Source organism: Schistocerca serialis, chromosome 6 (assembly GCF_023864345.2).
Source record: "Schistocerca serialis cubense isolate TAMUIC-IGC-003099 chromosome 6, iqSchSeri2.2, whole genome shotgun sequence".
Taxonomy (NCBI): Eukaryota; Metazoa; Arthropoda; class Insecta; order Orthoptera; family Acrididae; genus Schistocerca; species Schistocerca serialis.
Window position 1 is genome coordinate 446,945,331 of NC_064643.1, and position 23,336 is coordinate 446,968,666.

Below are 23,336 nucleotides of genomic sequence, written 5' to 3' on the forward strand. Positions count from 1 at the left end.
CCTGCTGCTTGTAGTCGACGCTGACCCCGGTGAAGTAGTCCGGTATCTTCGCTCTGCGCAGGCCCTCCTTGCGCAACTCGTCACTTCGGCCGCTCGGACCTCGTCATCAGCTCCTGTCGCGACGCTACCGCCAATCCCCAAACTTTGTGCCTCCCTCTGGGGCCAGCGAACTCCGTATATATGTCGGCAAGCAAAGACCATAAGGACACAACCCACAGATACCAATTTTTCCTCATAGGTATTGGCAATGGGGCCGCAAGAGGGATAGTCGAGACTACACCTGAACCAGTGGCGCCAGACAGAACAAACTCAATGGCGCCACGGCTCAATATGCTTTGTCAGTGGTGGTGATGAGGTGTATGCACCGGTTCACTTCAGGCCAACGAAGTTAAGCACAGTACTTGGATGAGTGATCACCCGGCGGAGCTGAGTGCTATTGATAATTCTCCTTTTGCCTTTATGGTGGAGGGGACAGGAGGAATGGTGTGGTAAAGTCCTTGATCTCCAGCCTTCCCACCAATGTCCTGGATCCAATTCCAAACACCTCTGTAGTGTCTCTCTAAGTGAGTACAAGCGACACTGTCCATGGTGACACGTCTGTCGAATTGGAACATTAAACTCGGTGGCCACCTTGAGAGGAGGAGATTATGTGCCGGCACAGGATTTCCCCATCTCCCTTGTCTCGTCATCTCCAGCACGAAGATGACACTACGCTACACTACACACATACATCACACTTGCATATACAGCTCTGATACTTTGCGACGAAAAGATAGTTGCAGACGCGAAGGATACAGAAACCTTCCTAATTAGGCGGCAGAACGTGCCCTACGGGGTCGCCCAGTCATTCATGCCAGACGACTTTATTATATGCTGTAGTTTTTAAACCAGTATTATTCATATCACGACATTTATGATTTAAAAATTATTTTAGTCTGCCAACATATGTCTGTAAGGTAATTCAGTCACGCGCATTTTAGAAACTAGATGTTGACATGCACTATCGGAAAAAATAGTACGTTCTTTTAGTGGTTTCAATTCACTCAAGATTTAGTGTTGCAACTTTGCATATGGAGTACATGAAATGACTGTCTTGACACATCGATAGCACAAGCGGTTCTGAGATGCCAGTTATCGACCCATCCTGGAACACACGTATTAGTATGTGATTGAGCCTCCCCGGGCGGCAATGCAGGCGCTGATTCTGGCATGCAGTCGATGGTACAGACGGTGAATACTATCCTGGGATACGTTATGCTACGCCTGCTCCACCTGTTCACATAGTTCTGTAAGACTTGTTAGTTGGAGAGTTCCGCGAGTCACTTCTCGTTGCATCATATCCCACATGCGCACGATTGCAGACAAGTTCAGAGATCTTGCTGGCCAGGAAAGCTGCTGCACATCTTGCAGAGCACGTGCAGTTTCACGGGCAGTGTGTGGACGAGCATTATGCTGATGGAACAACATATCACCTTCTGTAACAATAACGGCGAAAGAAGAGGTCTAAAAATATTCTGCACGTACAGAGCGCTGGTTAACGACACCTCCAGAATAGACAAAATGTGAGCGAGAGTTGTAGCTTATCGAACTCCAGACTACAAGGCCTGCAGTGGGACCAACGTGTCTAGGGCGAATGTACTCTACCAGATAGCACTCACCAGGTGTAGGTAATACACGCAGACGACCATCACCTGCATGCAGGCAGAACCTGCTTTTATCGCTGAAGGCCACGGAGCGCCATCCAGGTAGTCCTCTGACGGCACCATTTGATCTGTACACGTCGATGTTGTGGCGTGAGTGGAAGACGTGCAAGAGGTGTGCGTGCCCGTAGTTCCACTACTAATGACTGTTCTCGTTGACACTCCCGGGCTCACAAGCCCTCTTACCTGTGCTGTGGTAGCTGTACGATTTACCACCGCTGTCCTTGCAATGCGACGGTCCTGGAGGATGTCTGTGCAGCGTGGACATCCAGAATCTCGTCTGCGGGTGTGAGAATGTTCACGTGACAACTAATACCTGCATCGTTGCACAAATGATGCAGCACTTCCTACGTGTGCAGCAATTCTCCGCAAGGAACGTCCTACCATTGGGAAGGTTAGACTTTAACCCCTTCAAACTCGCTGATACTAGACGTTTCCATCGATGAATTGTGCAGCTCCTGAGCAACACACTGAATGCCAACGTCTAGACTCAACTCTAAAGCTATCCAGTATCTCATGTGATGAGAGCACACTAATGGCGATCTGTCCTGATCGAAACGTTTTGATTGAGGCCTCTGTTAGTATTTCCAACACACATAAGCCAACTCTGTTTCTGTGTTTCACCCTCTCACTTCGTTTAATCGATTGAAGGGTGTACAGCTGTTGACTCATGTTCGTCGATTCGAGGGGCGGGGCTGAAGTTCTCTTCCGTCATTCAGTTTTAGGTTTTCCGTAGTTTCCCTAAACCATTTCAGGTGAATGCAGCTACGGTTCTTTCAATGTCCTGCAGTCATTGTTATGACTACGAGCTAGTGATTCGTCTCTAACGACTTCTGCGTTCACTACGCATTCAGCCCTTCATGTTCCTTCATGTCGGAATGCACAATGGACATGAAAAAATGCGGGTGATGTAACGGGATGCTTACGTCCGTGTCACATGTCACCGTCTTATCTAGATGTATCATGGGTCCCATATCACTCCAACTGCACACGCTCCACACCATTAAAGAGCCTCCACCAGCTTGAACGGCCCCCGGCTGACATGCAACGTCCATGGATTCATGAGGTTGTCTCCATACCCGTACACGTCCATCCGTTCGTTACAACTTGAAACGAGACTCGTCCGACGAGGCAACATGTTACCACTCATCAACAGTCCAATGTCGATGTTGACGGGCCCAGGCGAGGAGTAAAGTTTTGTCTCGTGCAGTTATCAAGGCTACACGAGTAGGCCTTCTGTTCCGAAAGCCCATATCGATGATATTTCGTTGAGTGGTTCGCAAAATGACACTTATTGATGGCCCAGCATTGAAAGCTGCAGCAGTTTGCGGAAGGGCTGCGCTTCTATCACGTTGAACGGTTCTCTTCAGTCGTCGTTGGTCCCGTTCTTGTAGGATTTCTAAAAATCACAGAACACTCGTGAAATGGTCGTACGGGAAAATCCCCACTTCATCGCTATCTCGGAGATACTGTGTCCTATTGCTCGCGCGCCGACTATAGCACCACGTTCAAGCTAACTTCAGTCTTGATCACTTGCCATTACAGCAGCAGTAACCGATCTAACAGCTGCGCCAAACACTTTTTTTCTTATATAGGCATTGTCGATCGCACCGCCGTATTCTGCCCGTTTACATAACTCTGTATTTTAATACGCATACCTATACCAGTTTCTTTTTCGCTTCAGTGTATAATAGTACGTTCGGAAAGTAATACTTCTTCACATATGGGCCAGTCTATCCTCACCTTCTCATGTGTTTGTTACGTAGAAGTAGACACGATAGGCAGTGCTGCAAGGGGTTATCGCATATCCTGACACATCGTTCAGCCCTTCTTCGCAGTGAGTCATGCGCTGTTTCAGATACGCCTGCCACCAATCCGACTGCATCATGTGCATGTCGTTGAGCTTACACGAATGCCTTTAAATGCCCCCATAGCCAGAAATCCAACCGATTCAGGTCCGGTGAACGGGGAGGCCATGTTACCGTACGTTCTCGACCACTGCATCGCCAATGAATAGTTGCGGTGAGGCACTGTCACACAACCCGTAGAAAATGGAGTAGTGCCCCACCGAGCTTAAACCTCACCCGTTGTCTGCCTGCAAGGGTGACCTTCTCCAGTAGCATTGGTAATCTACGCACAGAAATCGGTGATACGCAGCACTGTTAATCTGTTTAGAAAAATGTATGGCCCTATGAGTCCGTCGCCGACAACTGCTGCCCATACATTGATACTGGAGTGATCTTCCTGCCTCACCTCAATCACTGCTCGAGAATTTGCATTTGCCCACAACTGAATATTGTGGTAATTTAATATGCCTTCTCTTGCGAATCCTGCCTCACTTGTAAATTGACAACCAAAAACTTGGCTATAACATCTCAAAGGACGATTATGATAACGCTCGCCACTAGGGTCTCGGCAATCTGTGTCAACCGAAAAGTTCCGTGACGGGTACACTATGAATTTCGACTACCTCAGTATAATTCTGCCAGAGCCCACTTCCGAAGTCGAGGAACGAGGTAGGCCTGGCAACGTATAACTAACGACCAGAATATATTAGTGTATAAAACACAATTGTCATCTCTCGGAATGCGATGCAGTATATATAAGCGGTATGTCAACAATAGGTTGTTCTGATCGGAATCTGTAGTAGCAAGAGTGGGCAACGCCGCGCGCTCACGTCGGACAAAATGTGTTCAGTCGCGTGGCTATGGATTGCCGAATAGTGAGCAGGCCGATGCACAACGAGATCTCCGTGTTTCAAATTAAAAATTCCCGACCCACCGACACATTTATTTTGTTTTTTAAATGCCATAGCACAAAGCGCTCTCGGTGTTTAATTTCATGAGAATATAAATTCATGGGCATGTCGGTAAAAGGGGTCGCAAAAAATTCGTAATTTATTTGAAAAAATTCAGGTGGCTGATTACCTGACGGGCGGGCCACGTGTGGATATCTGGAGCAACCGAGTGTCAACCCCTCCGGCGCTATTGTTAACTGCAGCAGAGGGTTTAATGACGTTAGTCAGAAGTGAAGGCTTTTATTTCTTCCGGAAGGCGTAAATGCGCACACGCTTCAAATTTTTCACAACATATGAGCAAACAGGTGCTGTGATGCAAGCAGTATACTGCATTATGCCATCAACGGTCGCTTTTGACAAACTCCAGTGTTTTCGAAATTCTGCATTCATAAATAAGTGAATATGAAAGGAAAAACTTAGAATTCGACCACAGGGGAGATCGGTTTGGATTTTGAAGAAATTTACAAGTGAAGCAATACTTGTCTTAGAAGACATCCTACAGAATGGCAAACCTACATTTCTAGCATCTCTAAATGTATAGAAATCTTTTGTCAATTTTAAGTGGATTTCACTCGTCGAAATTCTGGAGAGTAGGAGTACGTAGTACCCTTTGTACCAAGGTCAACTGACTAGCCTCCGAGAGGGAACTCACTCTCCTCTGAGCTACACCGTGACTCTCCTCTTCCCTGCACCCTCCAAACTCCCCTCCCATTTCCCCAAACGCGCTCCTACCCTCTCTGCCATTTATAAGCTATTCCCCTACCTTTCCTACAGCACATCTATTTTCTGAGAATAGATCATTGGGCTTCAAAGCCAAAACAGATTTTGCTGTCCCATCACGCTTCTCAACTCCTTTACACCCTTTCTTGAAAACAGACCAATCAGAGAGCCTCTAAGCCAACAGAAAAAATTTTCTCACCCCAATAATAGCTCAGTGTTTTGCTATCTAAAAACGATTATCAACTTCCTAAGCCATGGTCCCTTATTCGAAATACTCCAATCAGAGAGCTTCTAAGACAATTACAGCTGGGTGTTTTACTCTTCCATTACATTTCTCAACTCTGTAGTCAGCCGCTGTCTTGAAATGGGATAATGAGAATCTCCTAAGCTAACACATGCACATTGTGCAAGACAATGAAAGGGCCACTTTTTCGAACCCCCAACTGTCTCCTATTGCGATGCAGAAGTTTAAAATTTGACTCAAAGGTGCCTACGACGATAGTGGTACAAAAATGTGGTGTCCTGCGACGTTAACATCGGGCTCGCCGCGGCTTCAAACAGCAAGATGTCGACACAAGTGGAAAGAGGCCAGAGCTCAGTAGTTCATGTGAGATGTAAGATGGGTTAATGATGCCAAAATTACGCCGAAATTCACCACAATTCTGCCCAACGCAACCGTGGTCGTGTCAACAATGGGAAGGTCGTCACGCCCCTTCTTAACCACATAGCTCCCCTCTTCTGTCGCATGTGCGATGGAGGTCAACGCCCGGGGTTGAAGTCACTCGGTTTTGTTACGACAGGCCAAGGAAACATTTTAGACACACGCTCAATATCGATAGGAATAGGTCTCAGGGGATGGCATAAAGGGCGTCAACGAAACTACCCCCATCCCTTGAGACGTTGAGAACCACACACTGCGCGGTCGAAAACGACAGTTCGCAGTGAACTGAACAATAGGACGAAGTTCTTAACAATCTTTGACACTACTGACACACCCTGGACGATTCAACCCTTCTCTAAGCGTATCGTGGGTTTTGTAAAGGCCTCGCCTCTACTGCTATGGAGGCCGAGTTGACAGTTACGGTATGCTGAGACTGAGAGTACGTGAAACGCCGTCTGGTGCAGTACGCCGCTAAGACAATTTCTCCCTGCCACTGTTACACAGCTACGCCCCAGGGTCAGGTAATAGGATAGGAGAATGCAGGTTCTACAACACTCCAACAAAGTCACACAAATGACTTCAAAGGTTTACTTCTCTTTGTGACTTGTTGATGTATTAAGTCTGTAACACTTCTTATAATATAACACAATAAAGGCCCTCAATGGCCAAGTGCAGTTAATCGTAGGTACACTTCACAGTACACAGCAAATGCAATTTAAAACAACTGTCTGTTAAGAGTTCACTAAACGACGTTCCCTGTCTAACTCAGCTGTGGACGGTGATATATAACGAAGTGGGCGAGAGCTGCTCTTCTATCTATCGAGAAGGCTTCTGTCCGTTGTCGTCCGGCTATTGACGGATTGTACTACGTCGGCAATCATCCTCACCGCCGACCGTGGCGCTGGTGGAACTCGCGCAAGTGGCGAGTCTCTATGGCACTGACTGTTGTGTCTAGACAAGACAGCCTAGACACAATGAGAGGAAGCCGAAAGGCACGCGCTAAGCTAAAGCAGGATGGCGTGAGGTCTGAAACAGGATACGTAATGAATGCTATAAAGAAAAGTACGTAGCTTCTAGAATACTTAACTTTAATCCATCCTTTTGGTACATCTGGAGATTGTGGCGATACAAGTGAGACTCTTTAGATACATGCAATGTTACTAATGGCGCCTTACTAGGTCGTAGCCATGACTTAACTGAAGGCTATTGTAACTATCTGCTCTGCAAATGAGCGAGGCTTCGTCAGTGTGCATCGCTAGCTACGTCGTCCGTACAACTGGGGCGAGTGCTATTCCGTATCTCGAGCCCTGCCTTGTGGTGGCGCTCGGTCTGCGATCACACAGTGGCGACACGCGGGTCCGACATGTACTAATGGACCGCGGCCGATTTAAAGCTACCACCTAGCAAGTGTGGTGTCTGGCGGCGACACCTCACTGACACCACCTCGGATCCTTGCGCCTGTGGTGCTTTCGTCCTGGCTGTGTCTTGTTCTGACGACACAGCAGCGGGCAACACCCCTGAGCTGAACAGCGTTACGTCGCTGAAATACGCGCATCAAAAAAAGCTTTGCATCACCTCGGTTCCGAGAGTTCTGGAATCTGTACAGAAAATTGGAATAGAGATCAACATAAACATCATTTCCGCCCTTTTTATTGCTCATGAAAACCACACATTGCACGTTGTACCACCATACAGCGAGACCTTCAGATGTGGTGATCCAGAATGCTGTACACACCGATACCTCTAATACCCAGCAGCACATCCTCTTGCACTGATGGATGCCTGTATTCATCGTGGCATACTATCCACAAGTTCATCAAGGCACTATTGGTCCAGATTGTCCCCCTTCTCAACGGCGATTCGGCGTAGATCCCTCAGAATGGTTGGTGGGTCACGTCGTCCATAAACAGCCTTTTTCAATCCATCCCAGGCATGTTCGATAGGGTTCATGTCTGGTGAACAGGCTGGCCATCTAGTAGAGAGATGTCGTTATCCTGAAGGAAGTCATTCACAAGATGTGCACGATGGGGGCGCGAATTGTCGTCCATTAAGACGAATGCCTCACCAATATGCTGCCGATATGGTTGCACTATTGGTCAGAGGATGGCATTCACGTATCGTACAGCCGTTACAGCGCCTTCCATGACCACTAGCGGCGAACGTCGGCCCCACATAATGCCACCCCAAAACAGCAGGGAACCACCACCTTGCTGCACTCGCTGGACAGTGTGTCCAAACACGTCTCCGACGATTGTCTGTCTAAAGGCATGTGCGACACTCATCGGTGAAGAGAAAGTGATGCCAGTCCTGGCATGTTGTTGGACCCATCTGTATCGCGCTGCAGGGTGTCGTGGTTGCAAAGATGGACCTCACCATGGACGTCGGGAGTAAAGTTGCGCATCATGCAGCCTATTGCGCAAAGTTTGGCTGCACAAAAAGCATTATTCAACATGGTAGAGTTGCTGTTAGGATTCCTCCGAGTCATAATCCGTAGGTAGCGATCATCCACTGCAGTTGTATCCGGAGTGCGGCGTGAGCGAAGCATATCATCGACAGTTTCTGTCTCTCTGTATATCCTCCATGTCAAAACAACATTGCTTTGGTTTACTCCGAGACGCCTGGACACTTTCCTTGTTGAGAGCCCTTCCTGACACAAACTAACAATGCGGATGTGATTGAACCGCGGTATTGACCGTCTAGGCATGGCTGAACTACAGACAACACGAGCCATGTACCTCCTTCCTGGTGAGATGACTGGCACTGATCGGCTGTTAGTTCCTCTCCGTCGAATAGGCGCTGATGATGCACGGTTGTCTACAGCTTTGGGCGGTTTTAGTGACATCTCTGAACAGTCAAAGGGACTGCCTGTGATACAATATCCACAGTCAATGTGTATCTTTAGGAGTTCTGGGAACCAGGGTGATCCAGAACTTTTTAGCATCTGCTGCCGCATGCGAAGGCGAAGTGGTGTCGAAAAGGATGCGTGCCATTCCGGCGCCTAGGGATCAATGGCTGACCGCCCCTGTAAAGGAACATTTTTAAAGTGCCTAACAAAGACGGACGGGTGGCACCGAGGGTGTGACCAAACTGGGTTCTCAGAGGGACTCTTTGCTGTTTTATTCACGCATGTGTTAACGTCGCAAGCCCCTCCCCCTCCCGCCAATGGGAGCACGAAACAAGAGAGGCTAAGAACCACATAAAGATACTTTGCTGCTTCGAATCATTTTGAGGTTTCTTCGATCAGTACTGAACGTTCCCTAGTCCCATCAGCCTGTGCACAAGAACAAAAACTGCAAATGCGCTGCACTCCAAACGGCTGCGAGCACGTTCAGTGGCGTCGCGGATCCACGATGTCCATAGAGGACGATTGAATCATCCGGGGGGAGGGGGCGGAGGGGGGGAGTGTCAGCAATGTCAGCGGTTGACAGGAACGTCGTATTGTTGTTTATCGCACTGAGAACCGTCTGTCGTCTCTGACTACGAAATCTATGGGAATCGATGCCACAAGGGAAGGAGTGGTTTCACTGACGCCATTTATGCCAGCCCCCCCCCCCCCCCCCGAGTCCTACTCATGTCGATACCGAGCGATGGCGTGTTTGAAATGTTTTCCTTGGCACTTCATAACAAAACCGCTTGGTTTCAACGCTGGGAATCGTGGTTCTAACCACCATCTTAGAGGTGTCAAAAGAACGGGCGAAATGTGGGTAAGAAGGGGTGTGACGACCTGCCCATCGTCTGATAGGTTCACAGTGGCGTTGGGCAGAAGTGCGGCTCAACGCACCTTACGCCTCTCATTAACTTCTGAGCTCTGGCCTTTTCTTCGCACAGTGTCGACACCTTGCTGTTTGAAGCGTCAAAGATCCCGATGGTGGCGTCGCAGGGCACCACGCTTATACATCATTCCTGACGAAGGTTGTAGGCCCCTCTGAGTCAAATTCAAACTTCTGCGTTGTGGGAGACATTTACAGCGTTTCGAAAAAGTGATGCTTCAGCTGTGTTGCACAATATTTAGATCATCACAGCTCAATATTTCAGTGTCGAATCTCATTTCTCATCTCATTCCAAACGCCACCTCTTACTTGGAAATTGGCGAAACAGAGCTTTTAAGCCAACGTACATACTTAACTCTCCCAATAATAATTCATTATTTTACTGCACGGTCACATTTTCAAGTTCTTCTTGAGCCACACCCTCATTCTTTGAACTAGGACAATCAGAGAGCATGACATTTTCTAGTTATAAGCAAATATAATGGTTTAAATGATGGACGTTATCGTATTAATTTCGAGAACTATATCTGTTTTCGATCCACTGTACTGTAATTCAGCAATAAAAGGAGAGGTAACTTGAAAATCATCATCTGCTACATGAGAATAGTTGCATATTGTGGTTTAACTGAAATGCTTGCTTATAAGCAATTCAGATGCTGATTGGTCTGCGGCTGTCAACAAAAGCAACATGCTTCTCAATTTCATTGGGTGACAGATACCGAGCGAGGTGGCGCAGTGGTTAGCATTCGGGAGGACGACGGTTCAATCCCGTCTCCGGCCATCCTGATTTAAGATTTCCGTGATTTCCCTAAATCGCTTCAGGCAAATGCCGGGATGGTTCCTGTGAAAGGGCACGACCGACTTCCTTCCCCATCCATCCCTCATCCGAGCTTGCGCTCCGTCTCTAATGACCCCGTTGTCGACGGGACGTTAAACACTAATCTCCTCCTCCTCCTCCTCCTGGGTGACAGATAGATCTTACAATTCAAGTGTTGAAAGTTCACGGAAATATCCTCAAGACTGCTGCAAAAAATGGAATCTAATACTGTGTCTGAACTGGAAAAAGTATTCAAACGTGTTTCTCAGCTGGTACAGAAATTGATTCCAAGAGGCTCGCTCTTTAGAAAGGAGAAGAAAGGCCAAGATGAAGAAAACGGTGATGTTAAACCCAAAGAAAACCATGTGAAAGTAGAAGGCAGAAAAGAAAGTGGAGGCACTAGAGGTGAAGAAGAATACGATGAGGAACAAGAATGAGAAAGAGGAGGAGGGGGAGGAAGAGAACAAAATGAAGTGCAAAAGATAATTATAGCAAAGACAGAGTAGAATGGCATCATTTTTAATAAACCATTATACAAATTGCCTGACAGTGTATGTAGCATCAGATTCGAACCAATAACAAGAGCGTTGATGTGATTCACCGGTAGATGTCGATCGATATGAGCAAAAAAATGGTTCAAATGGCTCTGAACACTATGGACGTTATCTATCTGAGGTCATCAGTCTCCTAGAACTTAGAACTACTTAAACCCAACTAACCTAAGGACATCACACACATCCATGCCCGAGGCAGGATTCGAACCTGCGACCGTAGCGGTCGCGCGGTTCCAGACTGTAGCGCCTAGAGCCGCTCGGGCACTACGACCGGCGATATGAGTTAATTCATTGCCGGAAAAAGTTAGTACACCTTTTAGAGGTGTCCATTTCACTCAAGATTTATTGTTGCAACAGTGCATATGGAGTAGATGAAATGATCAGATTTACACGTTAATAGCACAAATGGTTCTGAGGTATCAATTATCGACCATGCTAAAACACCGATTTAGGTTCGTGATATAGCCTACACGGGCGGCAACGCAGGCGTTGACTCTGGCATCTAGTCGATCGTCCAGATGGCGAATATTGTCCTCGGATATGTTGTACCACGCTTGTTCGACCTGTTTATGTGGTTCTGTAAGACCTTTTAGCTGACGAGTCACACAAGTCACTTCAAAAGAACGGGTCTAACAAAATTCTGCACGAACCAAGCGCTGGTTAACATCCCCACCGGAATTACAATAGGTTAACGAGAGTTGTAGCTAATCGCACCCCAGACCATAAGGCCTGGGTTGGGGGCAGTGTGTCTTAGACGAACGACATCTACGAGACAGATCCTACGAAGTTTACGATTCCGTATTTCTGGATTGCCTCAAGGCTTTTGACACTGTACCACACAAGCGGATCGTAGTGAAATTGTGTGCTTATGGAATATCATCTCAGTTATGTGACTAGATTTGTGATGTCCTGTCAGAGAGGTCACAGTTCGTAGGAACTGACGGAAAGTCATCGAGTGAAACATAAGTGATTTCTAGCGTTCCCCAAGGTGGTGTTATAGGTCCTTTGCTGTTCCTTATCTATCTAAACGATTTTGGAGACAATCTGAGCAGCCGTCTTCGGTTGTTTGCAGATGGCGCTGTCATTTATCGACTAATAAAGTTATCAGAAGATCAAAACAAACTGCAAAACGATTTAGAAAAAATATCTGTATGATGCGAAAAGTGGCAGTTGACCCTAAATAACGAAAAGTGTGAGGTCATCCACACGAGTGCTAAAAGGAACTCTTTATAAACTTCGGTTACACGATAAATCAGTCTAATCTAAAAGCCGTAAATTCAACTAAATATCTTGGTATTACAAAAAAATGGTTCAAATGGCTCTGAGCACTATGGGACTTAACATCTATGGTCATCAGTCCCCTAGAACTTAGAACTACTTAAACCTAACTAACCTAAGGACAGCACACAACACCCAGCCATCACGAGGCAGAGAAAATCCCTGACCCCGCCGGGAATCGAACCCAGGAACCCGGGCGTGGGAAGCGAGAACGCTACCGCATGACCACGAGATGCGGGCTTTGGTATTACAATTACGAACAACTTAAATTGGAAGGAACACATATAAAATGTTGTGGAGAAGGCTAACCGAAGACTGCGTTTTTTTGGCAGGACACTTAGAAAATGTAACAGACCAACTAAGTAGACTGCCTACATTACGCTTGTCCGTCCTCTTTTAGAATACTGCTGCGGGGTGTGGGATCCTTACCAGATGGGACTGACAGAGTACATCGAAAAAGTTCAAAGAAAGGCAGCACGTTTTGTATTATCGCGAAATATGGGAGAGAGTGTGACAGAAATGATACAGCATTTGGGCTGGACATCATTAAAAAAGGCGTTTTTCGTTGCGACGGAATCTTCTCACGAAATTCCAATCACCAACTTTCTCCTCCGAATGCGAAAATATTTTGTTGACACCGACTTACATAGGGAGGAACGACCAACACGATAAAATAAGGGAAATCAGAGCTCGTACGGAAAGATACAGGTGTTCATTCTTTCCGCGCGCTATACGAGATTGGAATAACAGAGAATTGTGAAGGTGGTTCGATGAACCCTCTGCCAGGCACTTAAATGTGATTTGCAGAGTATCCATGTAGATGTAGTTGTAGACAGGCGTAAACGAACATCACTTGCGTGCAGGCAGACTGTGCTTGCATGGCTGAAAACCACGCCACGCCATTTCATTTTCTAAGTGATCCTCTGGCGGCACCATTCAAGCCCTGCACGTCGATGCTGTGGCGTGGCTGGAAGACGGGCGTGACGTGTGCGTGCCCGTAGTCCCGCTGCTAATAACTGGTTCACAACCGTTCGTGTTGACACGTCTGGGCTCAGAAGCCCTCTTATCTGTGCGGCGGTAGCTGTACGACCTACCTTTGCTCCCTTACGGTACGAGGATCCTGGAGGGAATCTGTGCTGCGTGGACGTCCAGAACCTCGTCTATGTGGGTGAGAATGTTCACGTGACCGCTGAAACCAGCATCGTCGAACAATTGACACAGCACGTCCAATTTGTGTGTCGAGTCTCCGAAAGGATCATCCCGCCATTGGCAAGATCACAATCTGACCCCTTTCAAACTCGCTCAGTTGGTTGTAGGAAGCACGAGTGTGTCTCCGTGCCATGGCTGCCTGCTTTCTTCACAAGACTGCACTACACTGAGCCTTTCTCTATGAAAGGGCAGACACAGATGACGTTCTGGTACCTATGCCACTACGCTTTACGTTGGCGGACGACGTTGAAGTCGTTAACAGTACATCCACTATCCGCCACGTGACATATTTCGTAAACAGATCAAAATCGACGTCGTCTTCCCAGCAGTACTAATATTTTTTCGGTTGTGTAGTTCACAATCTAAGATATGGAGGAACGAGAATATTATATAATCTGTCGATTAAAATTAAATGCAGGAAGGAACGTTACACAGATTGAGATTTTTAAAATCACGCCAAAATTCTCGGGGATACCGATATTTAGATTCGATGTATCTTTCCTGCAGACCTGTAAATTCCAATCAGAGACTACAAGTACTGCTATGTCGTTAAGCCTGCAACAAGTAAAAGTGTTGGACATTGTAGAGAGGTGATGAAAAACATACCAGCATGTGAATAAAGATGCATGGAGATAACGAAAATGAACTTTACGTTAAAAATTGGAAGACAGCTTCCAACAAAACCTCAGTACATATCGACTACCTCTATTGGAATAACCCGGATGGGTCGGCAGAGCGATTACTTTTCTTGCTAATATCAAAAGTGGCGGGCAACAATCTATCTGACAGTGAAATAATATCTACTGAAGAAGAACTTGGAGGGATGGCGACTACTGCTTTATGTTTAAGACACATTGTAACCGCTCTCATAAACTGTTAGAAACTTAGTCATCCGGTATCGTAATTTTGAAATGACAGTTAGTATGAATGTCGCGTGGTAAATATTTCGCGTAAAGCGCCGTTGCGACACAGACAAAGTTCAATTGTGGAAACTAAGCCACTGAATATTAAAAGTAACATTATTAAGGAATACACCCGACTGACCACATAAAATAAGAGGACACGCAAAATGCATTTATTCATCTAAGAAAGAATATAATCGGACTTCGTAATTAAATGAAAAGAAAGATTGCAGGTTCTGAATGTCACGGCAGATATGGCCTAAATATTGAAACTGACATTGGCGGCCACGAAGGGAAAGAGATGAACACATTCACGTACCACTATTGTTGAGCATCGCCGTCGTGAAGATCGTCGCCTCCATCTAAATTTTCCATACAAAATTAAAATAATAATAATCTTCCAGAGTTACAGAAGCTGGGATCCATGGTATCGTAAATGAGAAACTCACTTTGTTTCAGTACTTGCTTTCATTATTTAGCACAATTGGACTAGTAATTACACAGTACGTCTTATCACCAGGACATGAGCACAACGAAAGGTAACTATTATTAAAACTAATAAACGAAGAGCGTAAATCTTCCTTTATCCGTCAGTGTTAAATACTTTTCCAATTAATCTTTGGTATCAGAGTAGAATAATTATCTATACATTTATCAATAAGAAAAAATTATTAAGTTCCTTTATAAGCTGTAAAAAAAAGAATAAAAAAATAAATCGAAAGGGAGTTCCATAACTGGAAATATATTGTGTCAGTTCAAAGACAGTCATAACAGGTCAAATTCGCAAGTTCGGAAGACAAAACTGTTGCCTAGGATTCCCTGTATTGATCTGCAAGCTTTGAGGCTTGAGATCATTTAATAAGGGATAGTATTCGATTTTTAAAAATATAAGCAAACTTCTAGAGCTCATACAACAAAATGGTAAATTTCGGACTTCGTCTGTTGTTTCTGAAGATGTAGACAAGTGCAGATATATTACAGAGTCGTCCGTCGCGTGTGTTTTCTCATCATTGCATAACAACAGAGCTGCATGTCACTACATGTCGTCCTTTTTGATCCAAGTACCATAGTGTCAGACAACTGCGCGAATGTCATCGCCTCTGGATGAGAATTATGTCATGTCACATATTGAAAATGTAACACACTGGTTGTAGATGAGTTATGAAAATTTAGCAGAAACATACGTGTTATAAATGTATTACGATAAGGAAAGTGTAATTGTACATACTGGTTACAAATGTAGAAGAAGAGCAGGTGATGTGTTACGAAAACGTAACGAAAAACTTGTATGACGTATTTTGAGCTACGTATTCCCGTACGTGTTTTTCTTATCATCTATAACTTTAATGCCTGTCTGAACCTTCGTGGCAGACAGAATAGTCCATCTCTTTCACGCACGTAGACAGTTACCTAGATTATTTCAAATGATCGCTTTCAGATGAAGCATTGTGAGGACCTGGAGACTAGCGAAGAATATGCCAGTCCAGTTTGCAAGATGGACAATTACACAATTGCCATCGTCACAGCACTATGTTATTTTCACGCCCTCTCGCCCATTCTTTCGGTATCAAGCTCTATGATAGATCTATTTACAAAAAAAAATTGTGTGACTAAGGGAGGAGTTAAAATGTGATTGGATAGTAAAATTCTGTAGAGTGCTTGGGAGATCTAAATGTATGTGTTGATGTAAAAGCTCTCTGAGTCTCCTATTTCCAGGAAAGGAGCATCGCTTAAGGGGGTAAGAAATGTGATTAGATACTGTGCTGTTACTGGGAGAACTAAATATGTGGAACATGGTTGGCTTACAAGCTCTCTGATTCGTCATTTTTCAGAAAAGGTGAAGGGATGTGGCTTAAAATGGAGTTGATATATGAGGATTGACAGTAAGTGGTAGTAGTAGCAGTATGGTATTCTGCCTTACGGCAGGTCTTGTCATGGGTTAAGCCTCTTCCACTTTTGCCTGTCCATAGCCAGTCTTTTCATTTCTGAATATTTGCCTCCTTTGATATTGTACAGCATTTGATATCTTCTTTTTCCTCTTCCTCATTTTCCCTCAACCATTCCTTCTATTCCTTCCTTCAATAAACAGCCCCTCCTCAAACAACGTCCAATCCAGTTCCGTTTTCTCTTTCTGATGACTTTGAGAATGTTTCTGTCTTCTCCAACTCTTCTTAATGCTTCTTCATTCCTTACTCGGCCTTCCCATTTCACTTTTTCCATTCTTCTCCATATCCACATCTCTAGTGCCTCCAATCTTCTTTCGTCTTCCTTCCTCAATGTCCAGGTCTCCACACCATATCATGCAACGCTCCAGATGTAAAATTAGGCAAGTCTTTACCTCAGATCTTTGTTTAGTGGTCCACAAAGTAATTTCTGTTTCCTCATGAATCCTTCTTTTGCCATTGCAATTCTTTTCCTAATTTCTGTTGAGCATTACATATCATCCATTATTATACTTCCCAAGTAATTGAAGTTATTCACTTGATCTATTTCCTCTCCCCCTATTTTAATACGGCATTTTCTACCCTTTCCTCCAGTTACCATGCTTTTCGTTTTCTTATTGTTAATCTTCATTCCACATTCTTCTAATTTTGTGTTTAGACCATCTAACATTTGTTCTATCTCTCTTGCACTCTCTGCCATCACAACCATGCCGTCTGCAAATCTTATACACTCCACTCTCCGACCCCCTATATAAACTCCTCTCCTTCCATCAAAACTTTCGCTAATAATTTTCTCCAGATACATATTGAACAGTGTTGGTGATAAACAACAACCATGTCTTACACATCTTCCCAGTTCAATTTCTTCACCCCCCCCCCCCCCTCCATTCTTACTATTGCTCTCTGGTTCAAATATAAATTTTTAATTAGCCGTCTATCCCTCCAGTCAACTCCATGTTTCCTTAGGATATCCATCAGTTTGTCCCATCTGACACAGTCAAAAGCCTTCTCAAGATCAATGAACACAACATACACCTTCCTTTTCTTCTCCATGTACCTCACCCCTGTCACTCTCAGTAGGCCAATGGCATCTCTAGTTCCCACTCCTCGCCTGAAACCAAATTGTTCATACTGAACTATTATTGGGAGAACTAAATACACTGGTGCGCAAAACTCAGCACAAAAGTAATTTTCGCGTGATGTATGACTGTAAAGTAACAAAGCTCGACGAAACGAGGACCTTACATAGAATTGCTAGAACGTTACTGAAAAATATAAGAAATGAGATGAATACAAATGACACTTTCATTCAAAGATAATAACTACACTGAAGTCATCGCGATTCGTGATGGTCCCATGGTCATTACAAAAAGAAAGACATGGTTCTTAACAGAGTACGTGATCCCAATGGACGTCAATGCATGTTCTGCAATGTGTTCCCAAACTGGAACAGGGGTGGTAAGGAGTTCTTACAATAGGGTATACTATTCCTCCATCAGTGCAGTTTGACAACCGCTGGACCATCGTTGGTGCATGAGGGCGTCCTAAAATAGTCTCTCCAACGTTTCCCAACCGTACTCGATAGTATTCCAGTCGGGGAAACGCGCAGGCTAGTTTATTCGTCGAATTTCCTCTCGTTCCAAGAGCTCCTGCAATTGCGCTGTGGGATGCAGTGGCGCATTATCATCCATAAAAATGAAGTCACCATACAGCAATGAAAAGACGCACATGGGAAACATTATTCAGTGAGTGTACCTTGTTCAAAGATTTCGAGGTCAGTTTATGCCTCCCCACACCAATCCACTTGGACCACCAAAACGATCATGAATCATGTTCGACGTGAGTTTGGACGTATTCTTATAAGGCGTGAGGTGGAAACACGAATTTCATCCAGGAATACCTCGGGGAGGGGAGGGGATGGGATGGGTGTGATTCAAATGGCTCTGAGCACTATGTGACTTAACATCTGAGGTCATCAGTCACCTAGACTTAGAACTACTCAAACCTAACTAATCTAAGGACCACATCCATGCCCGAGGCAGTATTCGAACCTGGCACCGTATCAGTAGCGCAGTTCCGGACTGAGGCGCCTAGAACCGCTCGGCCACAACGGCCGGCCAGGGATGGGTATGCCCCAGGAAGTGGGCTAACTTAGTACTGAGGAGGAGGAGGAGGACGAGGGTCTCCTCACACGCTAGACATGTGGATTTAGTACAAGGAATACTCTACTCTCTTTCACTGAAGGTTGCGGGGATAATATACTGGCAGGGAAAAATTAACTACATCTTGTACAGAACTCAAAGAGATGTGAAAGTGAAGCAATGTTTTAGAAGGAGGTAAGTCTGTGTTGTAGTTTACCACTAATTTTATGCACCACTGATATTATTCAGCCTGTATTCTGAGAAAGCTGTAAGGAAAATCAAAGGGAAGTTTGGGAAGGAAATTCAAGTTCAGGTATAAGAAATAAAAACTGAGATTTGCTACAGACATTGCATTTGTGTCAGAAAGCAAAGTATTTGGAAGAGTAGTTGAATGAAATGGATAGTCTCTTGAAAAGAGATATCAACAAAATTAAAACAATAGGAAGGAAAGTAGTCCGATTAAATTACTTGACGCTGAGGGAATTAGTTTAGGTTCAAATGGTTCAAATTACTCTGAACACTATGGGACTTAACTTCTGAGGTCATCAGTCCCCTAGAACTTAGAACGACTTAAACCTAACTAACTAAGGTCAACACACACATCCATGCCCGAGGCAGAATTCGAACCTGCGACCGTAGCGGTCGCGCGGTTCCAGACTGTAGCGCCTAGAACCGCTCGGCCACTTCGGCCGGCTTCGTTTAGGTAATGAACACTAAAAGTAGTATATGAATTTTGCTTTCTGGGCAGGAAAATAAGTGACGCTGGTCGAATTAGAAAGGGTATAAAATGCAACTGTCAATAACAAGAAATGCGTATCTGAAAAAGATAAATATATTAAAATCGAATACAGGCTAAATTGTGATTGAGAGGGACAGGTTTGTCTGAAGGATAGCCTTGAACAGAAGTGAAAAATGGACCATAACCAATTCAGACAAAAAGACAGGAAGGTGGTAGATCAGAGCTTAATGCCCATCGACATCGAGGTCATTAGAGACGCAGCACAAGTTCGAATTATGGACGAATGGGGAAGCAAGTCACCCGTATCTTTTTTAACACGAACCATCTGGCATTTGCCTTAAGAGATCTAGAGAAATCACGGAAAACCTAAATCTGCATCACCGGAGGGGGTTTCGAACCGTCGTCCTCCCCGCATATCAGTCTAGTGTGCTAACCACTACACCATCTCGCTCGTTAAGAGAGTAGAAGGTTTCGTAACGTCATTCTACAGAAAAACGCTGAACATTAGATGGGTAACTGAACCCAACTGGGGAAAAATAAATTTGTGGTAAAATTTGAAAAGAGGGGATCTGTTGATAGGACTCATCCTGAGGCATTAACGAGTTACGTGTTTGGTTCTAGAGGAAAAATTGTAGTGGGAGATTATGGTTTGGCTACAGTGAACGGGTTCAAACAGATGTAAGTTGTGGTTGTTTCGCTCAGAACATGCTTGTGCTGGATAGACTAGCTTGGCGAGATGAGTCAAACTGGTCTTCGAATTGTACAGCGTAACAACAACAGGTGCAACTGTGAGAAGTAATGTGATGTTAACAGCAGCGCAGCGTTTCACAGTTATGTAACAAATTCAAGGCGTATTAGCCAATTTCGTATTCTGTACAAATTCAGTTGATTTTTTTGCGTACATATCAATAAAGATTCGTGCTGGAAACCAGTACTGCCAAGAAATAGCCACTCCATTTCTAATTCTCACAGTATTTGGCCTGCCATTGTAATAGAAACACCGGGCAAGTAAACTGACCGATGGCCATAGAACAAATGGGTACAACTCATAGAGAACGCTCGAGGCTCGGTCCCTAATGTGTGTTCTTGATGTTCTCAGTAGAACTGGCATCGAGTGACAGCGTCAAATCAGCTATCCCCACGTCTCTGGAATGTTATCCAAAACACTCGTAACAAAATAGAGGAATGGGGTTTGAAAGTATTCATGTCTGACGGCGTTACAGTCTGCCATTCCTAATTGCAAGACTTGTGGAGATGGCAAGGGTGTATTCTCTCCATCATAGCAACTATCCATTAAGAAATGCAGAGTTGTTTTATACGACACATGGATACTAGTAAAAAGACTCTCTGAACACCTGCGTTGGTTCTGGTATCTTTCTACAACTATTTATCTTTACTGCTGGTTCAGTAACTAGCTAATTAAATAAACTGTTTTCTTCACATTACATTTTGAGACAAGTCGTACGAAAATAGATTCCTGAAATATCTAGAACTGTATGTGTCTTCGTTCGCTACTGGCCGAAAAGTGTTCCAACAGCGTGCGTTGCTCTGCATTTCCTTCTTCTAAGAATTAACTAAAAGTTAATTGCACTAATTTATCCGTGAAAACGTCATTCCTACTGTTTCCTTGTTGACTTCAGTTGTAACCTTGTATGCCTATTGACATTATACACAGGTAGAATGACTTCTGATGTGGTATGGAAATGTATTATTCTGCGGAATTCCTGAACCGTGTTCAGAAAATTTTTACGTTCTTTTCTAGTTGCAGTCTGCTGTTACCATTGGTTCGTGACAAGGGATATTCATCAAGCGCAATTACTCCCGTTGGCCGGCTAGTGTGGCCGAGCGGATTTAGGCGCTTCAGTCTGGAACCGCGCGACCGCTATGGTCGCAGGTTCGAATCCTGCCTCGGTCATGGATGTGTGTGATGTCCTTAGGTTAGTTAGGTTTAAGTAGTTCTAAGTTCTAGGGGACTGATGACCTTAGAAGTTAAGTCACATAGTGCTCAGAGCCATTTGAACCATTTTTTTACTCCCATTGCTTCGGGTTTTCCTTCATAAAGGGTTCGAGGTTAGAGGTCCAAACTGTAGACAAAAGTACAGAGCCCTGAGTACGGTTTTGCGCGATTGTTATCACGATATTCCTACTGGTGTCGAAAATTTCTAATAGCACCTCCATGGATCTGGCAGATCAAATCACGCAAACAATCCAAGAAGAATACGACCTTCATCTTTTCTGGCCGAAGTTATCAGTTTCAAATGGTGCCATTTGGTCTGAACGTGAGTGGAGGCATTTTCATAGCGGTGCTGGATATAGTATTGGGACCAGAGCTGCTTGACAAAGTCACCTATGTAGATGACTTGCTAACAGCCACGGAAAAGCGGGAAGAGCATATTAAATTATTAAAAAGAGTATTTGAAATAGCATCCAACATTTCTGGATTTGGTTTTATTCATTCTGGGGTGATAATGCGACCGAAAAACTTAATTATATTTTTGCCCAACTTGGATTTCATCAGATCTACAGTAACGCCATATTCCGCAAACTTTTCAGTATTTCACCAAATTCCTATTGGGATAGTTGTCTGTCCCTGCAGCGGCCTATAAGATTCACCAGGACAATTGAGGTGCTTGCGCCACGTATAATTTGTAAAGGAGGGCCACCAAAGGTTGGCAAAGGCACCAGTACGACATCCATATCGAACGTCATGCATCTCTCAATCCTGCACCAGCTCCCAATCGCACAGTAGAGCATCCTCAGTAAATTTCCGCTTTCTTCATTCCAGTTTCACCCCGGCAAACGTGAAGCCTTTTAGTTAGCACTTTACAAACATTTTTCCAAGAACATTCCGTATGCCGATGTGTCTACAAGACATTGCAAGGGCTGGATATTCATCCCTCCATTTTTGTGCATCGTGGCCTCTGTAGAATTCGACATGTTGGAAATTTCTTGAGAAAGGCACTCATTGAACAGGACGGTTAAAGTGGAAGCAATGGTTGTACCAAAATGACCCGCCACGTTAGCCGAGAGCGCTAATGCGCTGCTTCGTGGACTCTGGGAAGCGCGTCGGCCCCGGATCGAATCCGCCCGGCGGATTAACGACGACGGTCGGTGTGCCGTCCAGCCTGGATGTGGTTTTTGGGCGGTTTTCCACACCTCCTAGGTGAATACCGGGCTGGTCCCCACGTCCCGCCTCAGTTGCATGGCTCGCAGATATCTGAAAACTTTCGCATTATTCCATGGATTACACTAGTCGCAGACAGTTGGGGTACACTAATTCTGTCCTGGGGGGTACGGGGTGGCGGCAGGAAGGGCATCCGGCCACCCCTTAATCTAACAATGGCAAATTCGATTAACCATACTGACCCTGCGTACCTGTGGTACAAAGGCACAAGCGAAAGAATGGTTGTATCAAAACATATTCATATCTCGACAGTAACTTCATCCGGACCTTATGCCTTTTCGGCTGAGAGGTAGTTTGTAAGGAGCAAGATGACATGGTGTGAGCTCTACTTCTCATTATTCGTCACATTCCTTACTAACTTTCAATGGGAAACCAAGAGAGATTCTGTAATGATAAGATACTGAACTATTATTTGCGAGGTCGGCGACTGAAACTGCTGTCGTCCCATGCATACCTAGATTTAAGTTTTCCATGAGCCTTAAAATCTCAAAAGACAAATACAGGGATAATTCATTCAAAAAGGGTGCAGCTGATTTTATTCCATGTCCTACCCAATTTCAGCTCATGCTTCGCCTCTACCTACCTCATCGTTGATGGGATATAGACCCTAATCTTCCCTTCACCCATGAAACATGTCTTAGATGCAAGAAGTACGTGAGTTCTCTAATAACTTTTAAGCGTTCTATTCTTTTATTAAATTTGGATTACATGCAAAAGTGTAGCGTGAAACATGTCCTGAATTGAATTACTCTTTCACACATGGTTAGACCCATGAATCAATATAATAACACTATATGACAGCTTCTTTAAGGAAATAAGACAAAAGAACAGAAGTAATTTGTTTTGCACAGTCTGTTATATATATAAGGCAGAGAGTGTGTGTATATCTGGAATCTCTTCCCAGATTCCCTGATCTATTTC